At 38.0% G+C, this 15,281-nt stretch overlaps 1 long non-coding RNA gene across 1 annotated transcript; it reads left to right on the top strand.

Moving 5' to 3' along the window:
* Nucleotides 1-10,556: 10,556 nt before the first annotated feature.
* On the top strand, nucleotides 10,557-12,585 carry LOC128921519 (uncharacterized). The gene is made up of 3 exons (XR_008470957.1): nucleotides 10,557-10,774; nucleotides 10,846-11,608; nucleotides 11,672-12,585. It is a non-coding gene; the product is annotated as an uncharacterized LOC128921519 (long non-coding RNA).
* Nucleotides 12,586-15,281: the final 2,696 nt, after the last annotated feature.

Below are 15,281 nucleotides of genomic sequence, written 5' to 3'. Positions count from 1 at the left end.
CTGCTTCGTATGGTGACCTCTTTTAGAGAGGTATGTATTCACTCCGACAGCAGGGCGGCAATACTGGCATTGGAATCGATGACGGTACGCTCTGTGCTTGTTAAGGAGTGTCTTAGATCCTTATCAATAGCCTCCAGCTATTTTGCAATCCGACTAGTGTGGGTACCCGGTCACCGCGGGATCGCTGGTAACTGCATAGCGGACAAGCTTGCAAGGGAGGGTACCCTAGCTACATTGACGTCGGAATGGGAGTGCATTGGTAGTCCATGGTCCACCTGCGCAAGAGAGCTGGACATGCAGACTACGCATGAGCTCGTCAAGCGCTGGTCAACTACCAGTACTTGTGCAGTGGCGAGGTCCTTTGGCCCTCTGTGGAGCGTAAGCGGTCCTTTCAACTGCTTTCTCTGGGCAAGGTCCATCTCAGCGCAAATCATAGGGGTACTTACTGGACATTGTCCAATGGGTACCCATGAGGTTAGACTTGGGATCGTGGCAGATGCCAGTTGCCAAAGCTGTATGGAGGAAGGCGAGATGGAATCATCTAAGCATTTCCTACTGCACTGTCCAGCTTTTGCCAGACTGAGGTTGAAACACCTCCGAAAGCCCTTTTTCGACGATCCTAGCGAATTGGCTAGAATCGATATTACCAGTCTTAAGAAATTTATAACGGATTCCAAGCGGTTTGCTGAATCTTAAAGGTCTTTGATCCACGGGGAGTTTTATTGGTACCACAATGGACAGCGCCAGGCTGTCTAAGTGAGATCTTTCTGTTTTGCAGAGATCTGCCTACAAACCTAACCTAACCTAACCTATGTATATATATCCAAAAACCAAAATATATAATAATCATAAAATAATGAAATTTGTATTTTTTACAATTACTTACCTTCGATTGCCATTATGTTCAAATGTAAGGATGAGTACATGTGTTAATCGATTGTTGGGTTGTTCAAATTTTTCATATTTACTTAACAATTAATTCAGATAAAATACATATATTACGCATTTATTACAAACTATTTGGTATTACCAATTATTTACAAGAAAATTTTCTGCTGAAATTTGGTTTAAAAAAAATAATTGCGTGTAATCAATTACACAAAATTATAAATTACCATTGTGAATATGCGCTCATCTCAAATCATCTAAAATAAACAGCTGATAGCTTTTCTTTCTTTTCACCACACTATTTGGTGAACATTTTTGAGCCTGTATCAAGCCAAAATGCCAACATGATACATCCTGACTAACAGGGTCGCTAATTCACAATTGTGACAAATAGAGATATGAGACAATCGTGACAAGCAGAATACCGGAATAAGCGTCCGCTATGTGAAATCACTCACTTTCTTTTAGGTACTCCCTTATACAATCCAAAAATGAAGAAAATCGGGTTATAACCACGCCAACCTCCCATACAAAGGTTATGTTGAAAACTACTAAAAATGCTTTTATTAAATAAGGAAAAGCACCAAATAAAACGTATCGAAATAGAAATAAAATTTTGTGTTTGGATTCGTATCATATAAATGATCCAGAAAGCTAGTTTGGGATATTAATCAAGCAAATACTTGAATCAAAATGATTTTCCCATTTGGTTAGCTTTATTACCGATTTTTACGGACGATTCATAAGATATCTTAACATAACTATGTAAGCATGTTTCATCAAATATTATACAGCTTAAAGGCGAAAATTGGTTAAATAACTTCACTCATTATACCGGCTTCTATATATACATAAAGATACCGAGAGCTGAAGAGGGAAGCAAGACGCATTTGCAGACAAAAAAAGAAAGAGGCCGAAATGCGTGAGTATGAAGAGCTTGACAAGCTGGCCGACAAGGGTAATGCTCGAAAATTTTACGAAAAGATCCGGCGACTAACTGAAGGTTTCAAGACCGGAGCACACTCCTGTAGGACCTCCAGAGGTGATCTAGTTGTTGATGACCAGAGTATACTGTGTTTGTGGAGGGAACACTTCTCCAGCCTGCTGAATGGCAATGAAAGTACAACACCAGGAGATGGCGAACCCGATTCCCAATCGACGACGATGGAACAGATGTTCCATTGCCCGACCGTGAAGAAATTAGAATAGCAATTACCCGCTTGAAGAACAACAAGGCGGCGGGGGCCGATGGATTGCCGACCGAGCTATTCAAATACGGCGGCGAAGAGCTGATAAGGTGTATGCATCAGCTTCTTTGCGGAATATGGACGGAAGAAAGCATGCCCGACGATTGGAATCTCAGTGTATTCTGCCCAATCCACAAAAAGGGAGACCACACAATCTGCGCCAACTATCGTGGGATAAGTCTCCTTAACATCGCTTATAAGGTTCTATCGAGCGTACCGTGTGAAAGACTAAAGCCCATCGTCAAAAAACTGATTGGACCTTATCAGTGTGGCTTTAGACCTGGAAAATCAACAACTGACCAGATATTCACCATGCGCCAAATCTTGGAGAAGACCCGTGAAAAGAGGATCGAATAACACCATCTATTTGTCGACTTTAAAGCTGCTTTCGACAGCACAAAAAAGAGCTGCCTTTATGTCACGATGTCTGAATTTGATATCCCCGCAAAACTAATAATGTCAGCCTTAAAATCCAACGCAGAATCACTCTTGCCAACAGGTACTACTATGGACTGAGTAGGCAATTGAAAAGTAAAGTGCTCTCTCGACGAACAAAAACTAAACTCTACAAGTCCCTGAGTCAGAGAAATTGGAATCTTTCCCCATTCCTCCATAAGTGCTTTTTTTATGTCATCTTTGTCCTTTATTTCATGTTTCCTTATTTGTCTGTCAAGATGTTCCCACAAATGTTCAATAACATTTATATCTGGCGATTGAGGTGGTGTTTTTAGCTGCTTTGGCGTGTTATACAACAGCCAATCTCTGACAACTAGAGCTGAATGTTAGGGCCATTGTCCTGTTGGAAGACAAATGATCGCTCAAGACTCAATTTTAATGCACTTTGTTTTAAATTATCCTTCAAAATGTTGAGATAAACAGTTTTATCCATTATTCCTTCAATCACAACCAAATTTCCTACACCAGAAGCCGCCATACAACCCCACACCATTATTGAGCCACCACCATGTTTAACTGTACCGGTCATGTTTTGAGGATCGAGCTCTGAATTTGGTTTTCTCCATACTTTTCCACGCCCGTCGGAACCAAAAATATTAAATTTACTCTCGTCAGAGAAAATAACGGTATTCTAAAAGTTTTCGTCTTTGGTTTCGTGCAGTTTTACAAATTCAAGTCTTTTCTTTCTGTTAGTACTATTTACAAACGGCTTTTTACGGATGTTCCGACCATGGAAACCAGCAGTATACAAAGCACGACGAATGGTTTGGGGGTTAGAAGTCTTGCCAGTTTCCTTTTCTATTTCGGCCTGTATTTTAGGTGCACTTATTTTGGGGTTTTTCTGTACCTTTCGTACAATTATTCTTCGTTCCTGCTCCGTGAAAATTTTCGGGCGCCCAGTTCTTGGTTGATTATTGGTATTACCTTCTCTTTTAAAATTTTCAATAATTTTTTGTACTGTGGCGTTGCTTTTGTTAACGTCTTCTGCAATTTGGCGTTGGCTTTTTTATCTTTGTACAATTTTATTATTAAATCCTTCATATCTTGTGAAAGTTCTTTGCTCGAGGAGCTATGACCAAATTTTTAACTAAAATTCACTTTATAACTTTAAAAAAGGTTCGTGCCTACACAACAAAACAAATTTGTTGGTCTTTCTCACAAATAAATCACATAAAGACTAACGAAATACATAAATTTGCGAACTGCATACATACTTTTGTTATATGATTTTTAACGTTTCTTACGAAATGACACCAGACAAGATAACGGAAAAATTTTTAGTCATCGTATTCTTGTAAGTAATCTTGCAGAGCACTTGCATATATATTTTTATACAAAAAATGTCGAATTATTTTGGAAATAAATTCACATATTCGGCTGTTAATCATGGTGCATACTTACTTTAGTGATGCACTGTATATAAGTACATATATATAATTAAAATAGCGAATGAAGTTGGAAAATTAATAGTTGTGTTTTTATGAACTGACTTGCAAAAATAATAAAAAAATAGATAATCAAAATAGAAATAAAAGCATTGTATTTTGTGTTCATACTTGCATACCACAGTGGTTCGGCTTGTATGAAGGCGCGGTGATAAATACTTCCCGTTGAGATATCGCTATGAAATTTTCACCAAAAATCTATATATATATATGGGTGATTCTACGATAAGATGTTTCAATTGCATAGAGAAAACAGCCAAAGAAAAACTTTGGTTATTTTTCATGAAACCTCTATATTATGATTTTTCCCTTTTATTTATCTTCTCACGTAAGGGCAAGTCACTTAATACAGTAAAAGCTCCTTATTCGCGCTTCCTTTATTCGCGTTTTCACTATTCGCGGATTAAAAAAATGAGACCCAATTTCAGGGGATCCCCTATAATCCCATATAAATTACCATCCCGTATTCACGGTTTCTGTATTCGTGGCATATTTATGGAACATATACCCCGCAAATAAAGAGCTTTTACTGTATTTTTATTACTTTTACGACGACCAGGGTAAATACATCGGCCAGGGGAGACACGTAAAGTTTATTATTTACAAATTAAAGGTACTCTCTTTCCTAGATGAATAATAGGGTTTAATTAAAATAACAACTCAATAAATTCACTCTTTATCATAAATAAATGAAACAAATATTAAATATAAAATCTTAAGATCTTTCAAAAACATTTTTGACTTTTTAATGACGTAATATATTCTCTGCCCTTTCAAAAGAATATTTGGCAAGGGGAGAGTCTGGCCATCCTGATCTTATTTATATATACATGCATATACATATGTATGTACATATATTTGGCGTATGCACCGCTTATGCGATTATAGGCGAATATATTTGAGCGCGCTAGTCATCTCTCCTTTTTTGTTGTTTGGCGCGAATGGAAATACCAATACAAACCAGGTCACTTTTAACCTGGTTTTTCCTACGGAATGGAGGGCTTACTGTTCCTCTGCTTCCACAAGCAGGTACTGCATCGACAACTTTCCAAGCTGAAGCGCTTTCGTCATTCGAACAACATGACGTAGCCTCTGTCTTTTTATTCGCTGAACTACATATGTCAGTGTCGTCGTATAGCTTATCGTTCCATCATCTGCGGTATTCGCCGTTGTCAATGTTCAAAGGACCATATATCTTCTACAAAACCTTTTTCTCGAAAACTCCTAGTGCCGTCTCATCGGATGTTGACATCGTCCATGCTTCTGCACCATACAGCAGAACGGGGATGATAGGGGACTTGTAGAGTTTGGTTTTGGTTCATCGAGAGAGGCCTTTAACATTTAAATGTCCACTCAGTCCAAACTAGCATCTGTTGGTAAGAGCGATTCACGCCAGAAAGTATCAAGACTCAAGCAGCTCACGACTTCCGGTCATGATGAATGGTATCTCTCCTGGTCTCTAACTTTCTCCCCTGGCAGTTATTTTGCCAGGGGAAATACGACATGGGAGAGACGTTATTATGAAAAATTTAATTGTCTTAATTGACTGATTTATTTTTTGGGTTAATTATTTATTTCACTTTAATTATCACAGTATTAGTAACTTAGGACAATAAGAGCAAATAAATTAAATTAATAGTATACGTTATGCCAGGGGGGAGACAAAATCAGTTTTCGAATTCAGTACACCGCACGATCGGGGCGCAATAACTAAAAACCTACAGCGCTCAAACGGATTTCGCGATTACTATTGTTAACTTCAGGCTGATATGAGCCCATGAGCATTTTTATACTCTCGCAACAAATGTTGCTAAAGAGAGTATTATAGTGTTGTTCACGTAACGGTTGTTTGTAACACCCAAAACTAAACGAGTTAGATATAGGGTTATGTATACCAAAGTGATCAGGGTGAAGAGTGGAGTTCAAATCCGAATGTCTGTCTGTCTGTCCGTCCGTCCGTCTGTGCAAGCTGTAACTTGAGTAAAAATTAAGATATCTTAATGAAACTTGGAACACTTATTTCTTGGCACCATAGGAAGGTTGCTTTAGAAAATGGGTAAAATCGGTTCACTGCCACGCCCACAAAATGGCGAAAACCAAAAACACATAAAGTGACTTAACTAAGCCATAAATAAAGTTATAACAGTAAAATTTGGAATAAAGGATTGCACTAGGAAGGGACATATTTGGATGTAATTTTTTTGGGGAAGTGGGCGTTGTCCCGCCCCCAAATCGATTATTTGTATATATCTCGCAAACCAATGAAGTTATATAAACCAAACTTTCTGCACTCAGATTTTTTTACAAAATGGAAAATGGGCGTGGCGTCGCCCACTTATGGGTCAAAAACCATATCTCAGGAACTACTCGACCGATTTCAATGAAACTTGGTTTGTAATAGTTTCCTTACCTCCCAATAATATGCAATGAAAATTAGCCAAATCGCTTCACAACCACGCCTACTTCCTATATACCAGAACTTAGAAGATGATCTGAATCGTTTATTTTACAATATATATAGTAAGCAATAGTGAAGATATCGGTGCAAAACTTTGCACAAATACTGTATTTATAGTGTGGCAGCCCATTTCTAAAAATCGGACCATAGGTTTTCAAGGCCCCATATATCGAACATGAGGACCTCGGTGCATCTAACCTAATATTAGGGTTTCCAACTTTCAATAGACTTTATACAACATATATGACGAATATGTGGGTCAAATTGTGTATTATATAATATTAATTTAGTTAAATAAATAAATTGCGAGAGTATAAAATGTTCGGTTACACCCGAACTTAGCCCTTCCTTACCTGTTTTCAATGCGATCGTCTTTGAATTTATGTCGTACAAGCGGAACAAAATTTGGCAGGGTAGATACATAAAAAAATCGGGACAAAAGTTAATTTTAACAAGTAAGGAAAGGCTAAGTTCGGGTTCGGGTGTCTACTCTCGCAATTTATTGAAGAAATTTTATTAAGATAACGCACAAATTTACCCTTAAATTCGGCATAAAGTTTAATAGAATAACGAAAATCGTCCTATATAGTGTATGAGGGCTGAGGTAATTCCTGAACCGATTTCATTCAATTTCACCAGCAAGGTACACTATATCCAATACTATACGCTCACTTAATTTTGCTAAGATATATCACATATTAACCAATACATATATGCGTAATAAAGCCCAACGAATTTTTGAAAAACCTTTAATTAGGTATATGGGAGCTAGGGGATGATATTTTTGCAAAACCTATAATTATGTATATGGGAGCTAAGAGATGTTGTGACCCGATTTTAATAATTTTTGGAACAGAGACACACTATTGGAAGAAAACAATTTCCTCTGAATTACATTAAATTAGTTGAGAGATTTACCCATATTTTCGGTTAAAATTTAACCTTAGGCGCTGAGTTCAACATGTTCGATATCTGGGGCCTTGAAAAGTTAAAGTTACTGTATTTGTGTAAAGTTTTATTTCGCTATCATCATTGGTTCCTAATGTATATATTATAAAGTGAAGGATTCAGATGGAATTCAAAAGTGTGTTATAAAGAAAGTAGTCGTGGTTGTGAACCGATTTCATCCATTTTCCACACATGTCATCAGGGTGTCAATAAAATATTATATACCGAATTTCATTGAAATCTGTCGAGTAGTTCCTGCGATATGGTTTTTGACCCATAAGTGGGCGATGCCACGCCCATTTCCCATTTGGTAAAAAGATCTGAGTGCAGCTTCCTTCTGCTATCATATCTGTGAAATTTTGTGTTTCTGACGTTTCTCGTTAGTGAGTTAACGCACTTTTAGTCATTTTCAACCTAACCTTTGTATGGGAGGTGGGCGTGGTTATTATCCGATTTCTTTCATTTTTATACTGTATAAGGAAGCGGCGAAAAGAAATGACTGCAGAAAGTTTGGTTTATATAGCTTTATTGGTTTGCAAGATATATATAAAAAACCTATTTGGGGGCGGGGTCACGCCCACTTTTCCAAAAAAATTACATTCAAATATGCCCCTCCCTAATGCGATCCTATGTTCCAAATTTTATTTTCATAACTTCATTTATGGCTTAGTTATAGCTCTTTATGTGTTTTTGGTTATCGCCATTTTGTGGGCGTGGCAGTGGTCCGATTCCGCCCATTTTCGAACTTAACCTTCTTATGGTGCCAAGGAACACGTGTTCCAAGTTTCATTAAGATATCTCAATTTTTACTCAAGTTACAGCTTGCACGGACGGAGAGACGGACAGACAGACATCCGGATTTGAACTTTACTCGTCACCCTGATCACTTTGGTATATATAACCCTATATCTAACTCGTTTAGTTTTAGGACTAACAAACAACCGTTAGGTGAACAAAACTATAATACTCTCTTTAGCAACTTTTGTTGCGAGAGTATAAAAATTATATGAAATAAACAAAATAATTTTGTTTTTTATTTAACAATACTTAATTTTAATTATTTTACTTCCGATTGAACTTAGTTTTGGTTTAGCATCTCATACAAAAAATATATGTATTGTCCGAAAGTTAAATAAAAAGTAGCAACGGGACAAGCCAGGGGAGAGACTTTTTTAGACTTTGTAAGGAATTCCAGAAAAAATGTTTTAATTATGCAGTAAATTGTAATATAATTTAATACGCTACATTAATATGATGTGATTCATTTAAAAAAATAGCAACATAAAGGACAAAAACAATACTTTAAGCTGATTTCCGCACAAGTTACCTCTTATCGTAGAATCACCCATATATTAATACAAGTAAGGAAGGGACAAGTTCGGATGTAACCGAACATTTTATGCTCTCGCAATTTATTGAAGAAATTTTATTTACATAACACACAAATTTTACCATAAATTCGGCATAAAGTTTAATAGAATAACGAAAATCGTCATATATAGTAAATGAGGGCTGAGGTAATTCCTGAACTACACTGCACTATATCCAAGACTACGCTCACTTAATTTTCCTAAGATATCTCACATATTAACCAATACATATATGTGGAATAAAGCCCACCGTATTTTTGAAAAACCTATAATTAGGTATATGGGAGCTAGGAGATGTTATGACCCGATATTAATAATTTTTGGAACAGAAAAATTAAATTATCTAAGAAATATGCCCATATTTTCGGTTAAAATTTACCCTTAGGCGCTGAATTCAACATGTTCGATATCCGGGGCCTTGAAAGGTTATAGTCCGTTTTCGACAATTTTTTCACAAATGAAGCCAGAGATGATATACAATATTTGTGTAAAGATTTATTCCATTGGTTCCTTATGTAGATATTATAAAGTGAAGGAATAAGATGGAATTCACAACTGAGTTATAAGGAAAGTAGTCGTGGTTTCGCCCACATTCCACCCGCGTTGTCAGAGCGTCAAGAAAGTGTTATATACCGAATTTCATTGAAATCGGTCGAGTAGTTCCTGAGAAATGGTTTTAACTTCGCCAAAAAAATTACATCCACATATGCCCCTTCATAGTGCGATCCTTCATACCAAATTTTCCTTCCATAGCTTTATTTATAGCTTAGTTATGGCACTTTAAGTGTTTTCGGTTTTCGCCATTTTGTGGGCGTGGCAGTGGTCCGATTACGCCCATTTTCGAACTTAACCTTCTTATGGTGCCAAGAAATAAGTGTGTCAAGTTTCATCAAGATATCTTAATTTTTACTCAAGTTACAGCTTGCACAGACGGGCGGACAGACAGACATCCGGATTTGAACTTTTCTCGTCACCCTGATCATTTTGATATATATAACCCTACATCTAACTCGTTTAGTTTTAGGACTTACAACCAACCGTTATGTTGACAAAACTATAATACTCTCGTAGCAACTTTGTTGCGAGAGTATAAAAATAACATGGATGGGTCAAAAACCATATCTCAGGAACTGCTCGATCGATTTCAATGAAACTTGGTTTGTAATAGTTTCCTTACATCCCAATGATATGTTGTGAAAATAGGCCAAATCGCTTCACAACCACGCCTACTTCCTATATACTAGAACTTTGAAGACGATCTGAATCGTTTACTTTACAATATATAAAGTAAGCACTAGTGAAGATATCGATGCAGAACTTTGCACAAATACTACGTTTATAGTGTGGCAGCCCCATTCTAAAAATCGCCGAAATTGGACCATAGGTTTTCAAGGCCCCATATATCGAACATGAGAACCAACCTTCAATGGACTTTATACAATATATATGACGAATATGTGGGTCAAATTGTGTATAATATAATATTAATAAAGTTAAATAAAAAAATTGCGAGAGTATAAAATGTTCGGTTACACCCGAACTTAGCCCTTCCTTACTTGTTTTACATAATTTTTTAAAAACTTTTCGTACGCGTATACAATTTGTGGGTCATTTTGACCACCAAGAAAATTTATGCTCAAATGTGACTAAACAGAAAAAGCGTGCTAGTGCTCATTTGTGAATTTTGCGGTGCCTAGTGATAACGGTATTGAACTTTATTTTCTGATTTTTTTTTATGCTATGTATGTACATATGTATGTAGTTGGTGAATTTTGTTTTGCTCTGGGATAACTGTATTCTACTACATACAGCAAACATACCTACATACGTCCAAGCTTATGAAAAAGTTGTCAGTTGTGTGATTTATTTCAACTGTGAAGACGCTCGGGTAGAAAATTGATATGCGAAAATTGATATGCGAATGTAAAAATCTGCGCAATTAAAATGCAACGAAGAAACCAGGTAATAATTTAATTTTTTTATAATATTGCGATTCTTTTATTATATGTAGGTATGTATTCATATTTGTATAGATTCTATCTCGTCAAAGAATTGAAGAAATTGTCAATGATGATGACGAGTCACTTGATGAAGCGTCTGATGAAGATCAAGATTTTCAATGTGATGAATCCGAAATAAAGGAGTCTGATATATCTACAGATTCTTTTGATAGCATTGAAAGTCTTAGCAGAGAAGCACAAGGAAATAATGAATGTTTTCCTGCAAAAGATGGTACGATTGTTTGGTATAAAGATCCGCAACAAATGCAATGCAGCAGAATGTGACAAGAATGCATTCTTTCAAATAAACCAGGCCCTTCACAACACGCACGTTCCTTGGTTGCTAGCATAAAATGTGCTTTCGATTTATTCATGTCACTAGAACTGAAACAAATTATTGTTGAAATGAAGTCTAACGGGGAAAGCTTGAGATGTTTATGGGATGAAACAAATGGAAGACCCATATTCGGCGCTGTTATGCATATTAAACGATTTATGCAAATTTCACGATGCCTCCGTTTTGATAGCCATGAAGATATGGAAACCAGACGGTTACGTGATAAGCTAGCTCCAATAAGAAATATTTGGGACAAATGGAGCAAAAATCTTAAACTGATGTATAATCCAAATGAAAATGTTACCGCCGATGAGCAGCTGGTACCTTTTCGTGGAAGATGCTGTTTTAGACTTCCAAACTTGCCAAATATGGCATAAAAATATGGGCTCTTTGCGATTCCAAGTCCAACTACGCGTGGAATATGGATGTCTATCTAGGAAGGGCCAGAAAAGAACCAAGGTAAAAGCTATCAACATGAGAAAAATAGCAGTGAAACAAACAATACAAAAATATTTTCTTTAGGTGAAAATGTAGTTATAAATATCACGCAATTTGGAAAGAGGTTATACCGTCACGTGTGACAACTTTTTTACAACCTACAATTTGGCTGTCGAATTGCTACGACGTAAAATAACGGTAGTAGGAACAGTTAGAAAGAACAAGAAGTTTCTTCCCCTCCAAGCTATTGTCGTCAGGAAAAAACCAGAGTATTATTCGGAATTCTTTTTCACACAAAATGTGACTGTTGTGACCTACATGCCAAATAAATACAAATTCGTTGTTGTAATGAGTACTCTTCATCATTCGGCAGAGACCAGGGATGATCAGAAAAAGAAACCAGAAATAATACATCACTATAATGCGACTAAAGCAGGTGTTGATGCGCTGGACCAATTAGTAGCAATGTACACATGTAAACGCCAAACGAAATGATCGCCAGTTGCACTCTTTTCAATATGGTCGATGTTTCGGGATATAACGCATATGTTATATGGACCGAACTTAATCCCGAATGGAACAGAACTAAAAACTTTAAGCGGCGATTATTTTTAGTAGACTTGGCCACATCTTTGGTAACCCTATGGTCCTTCTGCAAAAAGAGTTGTGGAAAACATCCAGGAAGCAGTTGCAGCAGACACTCCCAGTTTATCCACGGTCGTGCAGCCTCAAAATTCTCCTTTATGCTTCTTGGGTAAGAGACAAAGGTGTTTTTATTGTCCACATACTAAAAACTCCAACAAGCATTCAGTTCGTTGCGATAAATGCTTGAAATTTATATGCAAACAACATAGTGTAAAGGCAGTGTATAAATTGTCAGGATTGATCTATTTTTTACTGACTCCTATTGAAAACAATTTTGAATTTGTTAATTTTTTGTTTGAATAATAAAACAAGTAAGGAAGGGCTAAGTTCGGGTGTAACCGAATATTTTATTCTCTCGCAATTTATTTATTTAACTTTATTTATATTATATAATACACAATTTGACCCACATATTCGTCATACATATTGCATAAAGTCCATTGAAAGTTGGAAACCATAATATTAGGTTAGAAGCACCGAGGTCCTCGTGTTCGATATATGGGGCCTTAAAAACCTATGGTCCGATTTCGGCGATTTTTAGAATGGGGCTGCCTCATAGTATTTGTGCAAAGTTCTGCACCGATATCTTCACTAGTACTTACTTTAAATATTGTAAAGTAAACGATTCATATTGTCTTCAAAGTTCTGTTATATAGGAAGTAGGCGTGGTTGTGAAGCTATTTGGCCTATTTTCACAACATATCATTGGGATGTAAGGAAACTATTACAAACCAAGTCTCATTGAAATCGGTGGAGTAGTTCCTGAGATATGGTTTTTGACCCATAAGTAGGCGACGTCACGCCCATTTTCCATTTTGTAAAAAAATCTGAGTGCAGCTTTCATCTGCCATTTCTTAAATGAAATTTAGTGTTTCTGACGGTTTTCGTTAATGAGTTAACCCTTCTTCTTCTTGACTGGCGTAGACACCGCTTACGCGGTTATAGCCGAGTCCAAAACAGCGCGCCACGTATCCCTCCTTCTGGCAGTTCGGAGTGGAGGTCTCCCTCTTCCTCGGCTTCCACCAGCGGGTACTGCATCGAATACTTTCAGAGCTGGAGCACTTTCATCCATTCGAACAACATGACCTAGCCAGCGTAGCCGCTGTTTTTTTATTCGCTGGACTATGTCTATGTCGTCGAATAACACATACAGCTCATCGTTCCATCGTCTGCGGTATTCGCGTTTGCCAATCCTTAAGGGACCATAAATCTTCCGCAAAACCTTTCTCTCGAAAACTCCTAGTGCCGTCTCATCGGATGTTGACATCGTCCACGCTTCTGCACCGTAAAGTAGGACGGGAATGATGAGAGACTTGTAGAGTTTGGTTTTTGTTCGTCGAGAGAGGACTTTACTTTTCAATTGCCTACTTAGTCCATAGTAGCACCTGTTGGCAAGAGTGATTCTGCGTTGGATTTCCAGGCTGACATTGTTATTGCTGTTAATGCTGGTTCCCAGGTAGACGAAATTATCTACAACTTCAAAGTTATGACTGTCAACAGTGACGTGGGAGCCAAGACGCGAATGCGCTGACTGTTTGTTTGACGACAGGAGATATTTCGTCTTGTCCTCGTTCACCACCAGACCCATACGCTTCGCTTCCTTATCCAGTCTGGAAAAAGCAGAACTAACGGCGCGGGTGTTGTTTCCAATGATATCGATATCATCGGCGTACGCCAGTAGCTGTACACTCTTGTAGAAGATTGTACCTTCTCTATTTAGTTCTGCAGCTCCTATAATTTTCTCCAGCATCAAGTTAAAGAAGTCGCACGATAGTGAGTCACCTTGTCTGAAACCTCGTCTGGTATCGAACGGCTCGGAGAGGTCCTTCCCGATCCTGACGGAACTTTTGGTGTTGCTCAACGTCAGTTTACACAGCCGTATTAGTTTTGCGGGGATAACAAATTCAGACATCGCGACATAAAGGCAACTCCTTTTCGTGCTGTCGAAAGCAGCTTTAAAGTCGACAAAGAGATGGTGTGTGTCGATCCTATTTTCACGGGTCTTCTCCAAAATTTGGCGCATGGTGAATATCTGGTCTGTTGTTGATTTTCCAGGTCTAAAGCCACACTGATAAGGTCCAATCAGTTTGTTGACGGTGGGCTTTAGTCTTTCACACAATACGCTCGACAGAACCTTATACGCGATGTTGAGGAGGCTTATTCCACGGTAATTGGCGCAAATTGTGGGGTCTCCCTTTTTGTGCATTGGGCAGAGTACACTGAGATTCCAATCGTCAGGCATGCTTTCTTCCGACCATATTCTGCAAAGAAGCTGATGCAAGCACCTTATCAGCTCTTCGCCGCCGTATTTGAATAGCTCGGCCGGTAATCCATCGGCCCCCGCCGCCTTATTGTTCTTCAAGCGGGTAATTGCTATTCGAATTTCTTCACGGTCGGGCAATGGAAAATCTGCTCCATCGTCGTCGATTGGGGAATCGGGTTCGCCATCTCCTGTTGTTGTACTTTCACTGCCATTCAGCAGGCTGGAGAAGTGCTCCCTCCACAAACTCAGTATACTCTGGTTATCAATAACTAGATCACCTCTGGGGGTCCTACAGGAGTGTGCTCCGGTCTTGAAACCTTCAGTTAGTCGCCGGATCTTTTCGTAAAATTTTCGAGCATTACCCCTGTCGGCCAGCTTGTCAAGCTCTTCATACTCACGCATTTCGGCCTCTTTCTTTTTTGTCTGCAAATGCGTCAAATGAGTTATGAGTTAACCCACTTTTAGTAATTTTCAACCTAACTTTTGTAAGGGAGGTTGGCGTGGTTATGATCCGATTTCTTTTATTTTTGGACTGTATTAGGATGTGGCTAAAAAAACGACTGCAGAAAGTTTGGTTTATATAGCTCTATTGGTTTGCGAGATATGTACAAAAAACTTAGTAGGGGCGGGGCCACGCCCACTTCCCCAAAAAAATTACATCCAAATATGCCCCTTCATAGTGCGATCCTTCATACCAAATTTTATTTCCATAGCTTTATTTATGGCTTAGTTATGGCACTTTATGTGTTTTCGGTTTTCGCCATTTGTGGGCGTGGCAGTGGTCCA

Source organism: Zeugodacus cucurbitae, chromosome 4 (genome assembly GCF_028554725.1).
Source record: "Zeugodacus cucurbitae isolate PBARC_wt_2022May chromosome 4, idZeuCucr1.2, whole genome shotgun sequence".
Classification (NCBI taxonomy): Eukaryota; Metazoa; Arthropoda; class Insecta; order Diptera; family Tephritidae; genus Zeugodacus; species Zeugodacus cucurbitae.
This window is presented reverse-complemented; position numbering and strand designations above follow the sequence as displayed.